General features: G+C 45.3%; 1 pseudogene; it reads left to right on the forward strand.

The window, feature by feature from the left end:
* The first annotated feature begins 4,655 nt into the window (after positions 1 to 4,655).
* LOC123441770 lies at positions 4,656 to 5,693 on the forward strand (annotated as a pseudogene).
* The last annotated feature ends 3,035 nt before the right edge of the window (positions 5,694 to 8,728 follow it).

Here is an 8,728-nt window from a genome sequence, read left to right on the forward strand (position 1 = left end):
AAGAGTCCAACTCCAATCCTACTCCTAGTAGGATTCCTCCCTTCCCCACTTGGGTTTCTTTCCTTCCCACCTCTAGTCGCATTGGGACTTAGTGGGGGGTTTGGCCAGCCCACTAGGGGCTGGTCCACGTCCTCCCCCAGCCCATGACACCCTTTGGGGTGGGTGGGCCCACCTGGAGGACCCCCGGAACCCATTCGCCACTCCCGGTACACTATCGGAAATGCCCAAAAAATATTCGGAATCCAAATACCACTTTCATATATATCAATCTTTACCTCCGGACCATTCTAGAGCTCCTCGTGATGTACGAGATCTCATCCGGGACTCCGAACAACCTTCAGTCACTGACATACACAACTAAAAAATACTGAAACATCACCGAACCTTAAGTGTGCAGACCCTACGGGTTCAAGAACTATGCATACATGACCTAGGACACTCTCCGCTCAATAACCAATAGTGGAACCTGGATTTCCATATTGGCTCCTACATATTCTATGAAGAGATGTATCGGTCGAACCTTTATGTTAAGGATTCAGTTAATCCCGTATGCTATTCCCTTTGTCCATTGATATGTTACTTGCCCGAGATTCGATCGTCGGTATCTCCATACCTAGTTCAATTTCGTTACCGACAAGTCTCTTTACTCTATCCGTAATACACGATCCCATGACTAACTCCTTAGTCACATTGCTTGCAAGGCTTATTGTGATGTTGTATTGCCGAGTGGGCCCCGAGATACCTCTCCATCACACGAAGTGATAAATCACAGTCTTGATCCATGCGAACCCAACAGACACCTTCGGAGATACCTGTAGAGCACCTTTATAGTCACCCAGTTACGATGTGACGTTTGATACACACAAGTTATTCCTCTGGTTTCCGGGAGTTGCATGATCTCATGGTCATAGGAACATATACATTGACATGCAGAAAACAGTAGCAATAAACTGACACGGTCATATGCTACGTTCATAGTTTGGGTCTTGTCCGTCACACCATTCTCCTAATGATGTGATCCCATTATCAAACGCCATCTCATCTCTATGGCCAGGAAACCTTGACCATCTTTGATCAACGAGCTAGTCCTTCAGAGGCTCACTAGGGAGAGTGTGTTGTCTATGTATCCACACATGTATTTGAGTTTCCAATCAATACAATTCTAGCATGGATAATAAACGATTATCATGAACAAGGAAATATAATAATAACCAATTTATTATTGCCTATAGGGCATATTTCTAACACGAGTCACTGGAACTGCCTAGGCTAACCAAATCGGTCTCACTGGGATGTCATCTTTCGGTCTCACAGAAACGCCAAAAGTTAGGACATTTTGCACTAGCCGGTGCTATCGAGTTTTTACTTTGGTTCAACCGAGTTGGGAAATAATATTGTAACTATTGGAGTTTTGGAGATGGCTATATAATATTTCTCCACCTCCGTCTCATTCATAGAGAGAGAGCACTCAGAACGAGCAAATATTCCCACCATTCATTTTCTAAGAGAGAACCACCTTCTCATTTGTTGAGATCAAGATCTTCCACTCCAACCGTATGAACCTTGATTTCCAGCCTCCCCAAGTTTCTTTCCACTCAATCAATCTCTTCTACCGAGTCAAATTCTACGAGAGAGTGATTGAGTGTTGATGAGACTATCTTTTGAATCACTAGAGCAAGGAATTCATCATCCATACCACATTGCTACTTATGAGCTGCATTGGGATTTCCCTGAAGAGGAGGGGATGATGGATTAAAGTAGAGATAAGTATTTCCCTCAGTTATGAAACCAAGGTTATCAATCCAGTAGGAGAACCAAGCAACACTATGTAAACAACACCTGCACACAAACAACAAATACTTGCAACCCAACGCGTAGAGGGGTTATCAATACCTCAACGGCATTGAGATAGATTAAATTGCATAGGATTTGATAAATAGATATAACTAAAACACAAAATAAAATAAATAAAATAAAATTGCAGCAAGGTATTTTTGGTTTTAATATATGATAGAAAATAGACCCGGAGTCCATAGTTTTCACTACAGGCTTCTCTCGAGAAAATATCATACGATGGGTAAACAAATTACTGTTGGGCAATTGATAGAAAAGCGAATAGTCATGATGATATCCAAGGCAATGATCATGTGTATAGGTATCACATCCAAGATTAGTAGACCGACTCGTGCCTGCATCTACTACTATTACTCCACACATCGACCGCTATCCAGCATGCATCTAGTGTATTAACTTCATGGAAAAATAGAGTAATGCATTAATAACAATGACATGATGTAGACAAGATAAAATCGTGTATGAATAAACCCCATATTTTTACCCTTAATAGCAATGATACATGCGTGTCATGTCTCTTTTTGTCACTGAGATTGAGCACCCTAAGATCGAAACCATCACAAAGCACCTCTTCCAATGGCAAGATAAATCAATCTAGTCGGCCAAGCCAAACCAATAAATCAGAGAAGAAATACGAGGCTATAACAATCATGCATTAAAGAGTTCAAAGAAGACTCAAATAATATTCATGGATAGATCAAATCCTAAACTCACAATTCATTGAATCCCAACAAACACACCACAAAAGAGTTACATCAAGTAGATCTCCAAGAACATCAAGGAGAACATTGTATTGAAGATCAAAAAGAGAGAAGAAGCCATCTAGCTACTAACTACGAACCCGTAGGTTTGTGGTAAACTACTCACGCATCATCGGAGAGGCAACAAGGATGAGGAAGAACCCCTCTGTGATTATTGTCCCCTCCAGTAGAGTGTCGGAAAAGGCCTCTAGATTGGATCTCATGGTTCTCGAACTTGGGGCGGCAGAAAAACTATTCCTTCGACTCCTCTAGGGTTTTTGGGATTTTAGAGTATTTATAGAGTTGGAGGTAGGTCACCGGAGGCCCCTCGCGCACCCTGGTGCCTAGTGGGCCCCATGGACCTCCTCTCGTGGTCTCTAGAAGCTCTAGGGTATCTTCTTGGTAGAAAAAAAATCTCCAAAAAGTTTCGTGGCATGTGGATTTCGTTTGGTATTGATATTCTGCAAAGTAAAAAACAAGCAAAGAACAACAATCGGCACTTGGCACTAAGTTAATAGGTTAGTCCCAAAAATAATATAAAGTTGCTAGTAAATGCATATAAAACTTCCAAGATTGATAATATAATAGCACACAAAATCAAAAGTTATAGATACGTTAGAGATGTATCACACATCTATTACTTTTTGGAGAGTGGTGTCTCCTAGATTGGTTAGGTGTCACTTGGGAGCCTCCAAATTGTGTGGAGTTGAACCAAGAACTTTCTAAGGGCAAGGAGATCGCCTATTCATAAATAGCTACCCTGAGTGACGCTAGTACTTCATGGACGTAAGCCATGGTGGAATAGACAAGGTTGCTTCTCCATGGACCCTTCCTGGGTGAAGCACTCTGTGGACTCGCATAGTCATTACCCTCCGTGGGTCGAAGTCTCCATCATAGTGGACATACGATAGCACCACCTATCGGAACCACGTCAAAACTATCCATATCTTCATTGTGTTTGATCTTCCTATCCCTACTCTGTACTTACGCTTGCACGTCTTTACTTGTAGCAGACCGAGACTGACTCTCCAGATGCTTCCCGATTTATTATGTTATCGCTGTATGTTTTATTTGCTTGTCGCATTCATCATCACATCATTCTCATTGCATCGACACTCCATCGCCATCACTTTTCAAAACTTGCATCTGTTATTAGTTGCCGGTTCTCCCTATTTTCGTCAACGACCGTTTCGAGACCAACCACAAACGCACACGTACACAAGATCGTAAAAATCTTGTTTTATAAGTGGCATAAAACTATATCAGAATGGGTTGAAAGTTGGTATGTCATCTTAATTTATTATAGGTAGACCACGTGCCAAATTTCGTCGCATTCGGAGGTGATTTGATACCCCGACTTTTAAACCTATAGTGGCAGTATAGTGAGTATAATCGTAGATGTTTTTCGTATATAAAAATTGTCACCGAACTGCCCGTCTTCCCTCTCATATCCTCCTAGCTTCTATGCACAGTGCACCAACCTGCCCGCAACCTTGTCCGAAAACTCCCCCGGACCCGAACCCGGAGGTTGTGACAAGTGGGTGCAGATCAACCTCGAGATACCCCAAACCATCACCCGTTTTTCAATTGGACTCCCTAACCTATTTTCCCGACCGTCCGATCTAAAACGGAGGGACTAGATAGCCCCTACCCATACCGACCTAATCTTTACCTACTAATAAATCACGGATAACTTCTGTCCGTTCGTCATCGAAATTGCCCCTGAAGTTGGTCAAAATTACCCACCAATGCCACCCGTAAGTCAAAAAACGATTCAGTTTTTTCTTTCACCGGCCCGCACGTATTATCTGAACCTATGCCGCCATATTATGTCCATAGTGAAGGACTAGCAGGATGGAGAGAGCCTTGTTCTTCTTAGCTGAAGACCCAGGTTCGATTCCCTCTGAACTCTGTTTTTGCTTTTTCTTTTTTAGTTTTCCTGCCCCTTCCCCCAACTCCTACTCCCCTCACCGGGGATAGCGCAACAACTTCCCTGAACTTGGATCCGATCTGGCTGAGGATGCCAGCCCGTCGACGCCGGCTCCGGCGCCGGCGAGCGTCATGGCGCATATGTGGACGGGCTCCCCGTACTCCTTCGTCGTCCTCGAGCGCCTCCTCTAGAAGCACTTCTCCGCCCCTCGCCGGCTTCTCCAGGTCCATGCCCTCCTCCTCGCCTCCGGCACGCTCTCCACCTCCCATGCTGCCGCCACCTTCCCCTACAACTACCTCATCCATGCCCACCTCTGCCTCCCCGCTTCCACAATCACCCCGCTATGCGCCATCCTCCGCCTTTTCTCGGCCATGCTCGCCGCCGGGGCGTGCCCCAATGGCCACACGTTCCCTTCCATCCTCAGGTTCGCCTCCGCCTCCGGACCAGACACCAGGGCCCTCCACGCACAGTGTCTCCGCTGGGGGCTTACGGCTGATCGCTTCATTGTATGCTCGCTGGTCAGCTCCTATGGCCGAGCTGTCCGTCTCGGGTGTGACGCATCTAAGGTGTTTGACGAAATGGCCAACCCGGATCTGGTCTCCTCTAATGCCATGCTTGATGTGCTATGCCTCGCCGGAGACGTGGCTGCGGCTAGAGAATTCATTGAGCGGATGGTGGTGTGGGATGTGGTGTCTTGGACGATGCTCATCTTTGGTTATCCAGGAATGGGTGCCACTGGGATGCTTTTGAGGCCCTCAGGAGATTTTTGCCTCGGGGAGGCCACATTGGTCAGCGTGCTCTCGGCTTGTGCAAACTTGGATGGTGCCGGGGGGCTTGCGGTCGGGACGGCTGTTCATGCGTATGTTTTTCGGCATGAGGCTGACTCTACAACGTTCTTGGGAACGGCGTTGATCGACATGTATGGGAAGTATGGGAAGCTTGACTGTTGCAGGAGAGCCTTTCAGATTGTATGTGAGAAGGAGGCATGTACGTGGAATGCATTGTTGTCTGCACTGGCTAATCATGGGAAAGAGACTGAAGCACTGGTTAAGTTTAACTTGATGATAGTTGGAGGGTTCTTGCCGAATCAGATCACATTTCTTGCTCGTGTTTCACACCTCTGCCATTCCTTGACTAGAGTTTGTTTGTTGCAAATATTGCTCTTCTAGAAATACTATTTGTTTCTCATGACTTGTACCTTTGGGAAAATATTAAACCACATCATGTTCAAGCTTATAACATTTATTTGACATAAATGAAGAATCATATTTTTATTCACTGAATTGGACGGGGTACTTTAATTTGCAAGCTTGCAAAAAGGCAGTAATAAAAAACATTTACATTATTATACACATTTATTACAATTAATGCTGCATAATGGCACTACAAGAAGGTTGGGTACTTTTTTATTGCCCGGTGCAACGCACGGACATTTGTACTAGTATAAATAACAAAGCAATCACCACACGAATCCCTAATTTCTAGGGATCCTCCTAGCCACCGCCACTCTGGTCATCTCCCACCTCGGGATTGTCCCGATTCAGATCCACTTGAAGCAACCTTGTTCTCCTCTTGGATTTCGGTAGGAAGCCAACCAGCTACCTCAACTATCCATCTAATCCCATCCCACAAACACCCGCAACAGCACATAATCGGCCTCGCGCTCGAGCGAGCACGCCCGCACCTCCACACCTCGGACCCGAGGCCCCAGCCAGCCGTTGCTTCCCCAGCCTCCTCGTTCCAGCCCCGAGATACTCTAGTCGCGATGCTGCTGCCTCCTCATGCCCTCGTCGCCTCGTCCTCCGGTGACCACCGATGAGCCGTCGGCTACCAAGGATCCCGCGCCGTCATGTTCCCTCACTACCACAGAATGGTCCAAAGACGACACATCAATCAGAGACCCTTCGATAAAACTATGCGCGATCCACCAATCACAAACGGTATAGTTCAAGCTCCATCGCCAATAACTAAAACTGTGTGCGATGGCGGATCCATCAAATATGATTCAGAAAAAAGTTGCGTAAACGATTGGTGGAAAAAAGTTCATGAAGGTAAATTGTTTGCAATGGGACAAAATAACATAAATAGTTAACAACATAAAAGTGTGTGCGATGTACGACATACAGTTAACCCTGATAAACTATTTGCGCTTATATAGAAGAACACAAACGATTGGCCACATGATTACGTGTGCGATAGATGACATACAGGTCAGCCGGACAGACCGTTTACGATGACATAAAATAACACAAATAGTCACACAAATCAAGATGCGTGAGATAGCCGGCAAACACTTGCCCATACGAACTGTTTGCGATGAGACAAAATAACACAAATGGTTGCTCAGATGAAGATGACGTATCTATAATTTTTGATTGTTCCATGTTGTTATATTATCATTTTTGGATGTTTTACAATCATTTTATATAATTTTTTGGTACTACCGCCCAGTGCTAGTTGCTGTTTTCTGCATGTTTTTTACATCGCACGAAATCAGTACCAAACGGAGTCCAAACGTAGCGAAATTTTTTGTAGTTTTTTGGGCCAGAAGACATCCAGTGGGCCAGGAACGCACCTAAGGGGAGGTCTGATGGGAGCACAAGCCACCAGGGCGCGCGTGGGGGCCCAGGAGCGCCCCGATGGGTTGTGCCCTCCTCATACGTCCCAAACGTATCTACAATTTTGGCTTGTTCCATGATTTTTTGGGTGACAGTGTTATTTGTTTTGCTACACTTTTATCTCATTTTACACATATTTGGACTAACCTACTAACTCAGTGCACCCAGTGCTAGTTTCTGTCTGCTGATGTCTATTTTGCAGGGGCTTTTACCCAATTTTCCGAAGCCCAAAAAATTCAAGGAAAAATATATAAAAAATCAGCGAAACAGAAGCTTCCGGATCACTGAAGATGGGCCAGACGGGGGCCAGGGGCTTCCCAGGTGACCTGCTAGCGCGGCCAGGCCCTAGGCCGTGCCAGGAGGCCGCCTGGGTGGGCCCCACCTCCTCCGGTGTTATCCTTTGGCCTATATTTAGAGTCCCGAGAGGAAACCCTTCCACAACTTTCAAAATCGCGAATTTCTCCATCGTTCCGCCGCCGCAGCGCTTCCGAGATCGGGAGTGTCAGGAGACCTTTTCCCGGCACCCTACCGGAGGGAGGATTGACCTCCGGGAGCTTCTCTACCACCATGGACGCTTCCCGGACGTGCTGTGAGTAGTCCTCCTTGGACCATGGGTCCATGACCAGTAGCTATGTTATGTCTTCTCTCCAATCTTGTGATTCAATGGTTAGTCCTTGTGAGTTGCCCTACATGATCAAGGCATCTATGTAATTCTCTTGCTATTGCTATGCTCGGTTTGTTGGGATCCGATGGATTATGAGATTATGTTAAGATTGTTACGAGTTATATATTTGATTATACTTTTATATTATGTTCCTTAGTGATTGATGCATGTTCTCCATTGCTATTTATTGCTTTGGCCGAGTAGTAGATTGTAACTCCAAGAGTTAGCGTTATGCATGATTGTGGGTTCATGCCCCTCGATGTCTAGCTTGAGTGACAGAAACATGAGACTAGGGGATGTGCTATTGCCACCAGGGAGAAAACAACGGTGCTTGTGGCCACAGTTGCAAGGATCATTTACCTTACACATAGTTCGTTAATGCATTTCTCCGTTGCTTTGAGTTTACACTTTGGGTGGGACTCGCAACTTAATACCGGAGAGATGTTCTGGATAGATATCTCAAGGTGGATGATTAGTAAGTAGACGTTGATGAATAAACGGTCTACTTGTCTTGGCGTACTTCCCATTACTATTGAACCTCTAACTATCAAGTAGCATAATTAACAATGCGGTGTGTTCATGATTCTGTCAGTTGCCCACCTGTGATTTGTTTACCCAAGCATAGTTGTTAATCGTCTTTTAGAAGAGAGACATTACTAGTGAACATCATGTGACTCCGGTCCATATCACCATCATTGTTTACACCTCCACCGTTTACCGTTTTTATTTACTTTTGCGTTGCAATCACTATTACCTTCGCGCTTGTGTTTTGATCCTTTGCAAACTACAAGGCCGGAGAGATTGACAACCTCTCTGTACTCGTTGGGAGCAAAGTTATTTGTTGTGTGTGCAGGTCCACGTCTTCTGCTAGCGCCAGGGTGGAAGACACCTACTTGTTGATCCTAGGAGTCCTTCTGGTTCG

The sequence above is a fragment of the Hordeum vulgare genome, chromosome 3H (genome assembly GCF_904849725.1).
Source record: "Hordeum vulgare subsp. vulgare chromosome 3H, MorexV3_pseudomolecules_assembly, whole genome shotgun sequence".
Classification (NCBI taxonomy): domain Eukaryota; kingdom Viridiplantae; phylum Streptophyta; class Magnoliopsida; order Poales; family Poaceae; genus Hordeum; species Hordeum vulgare.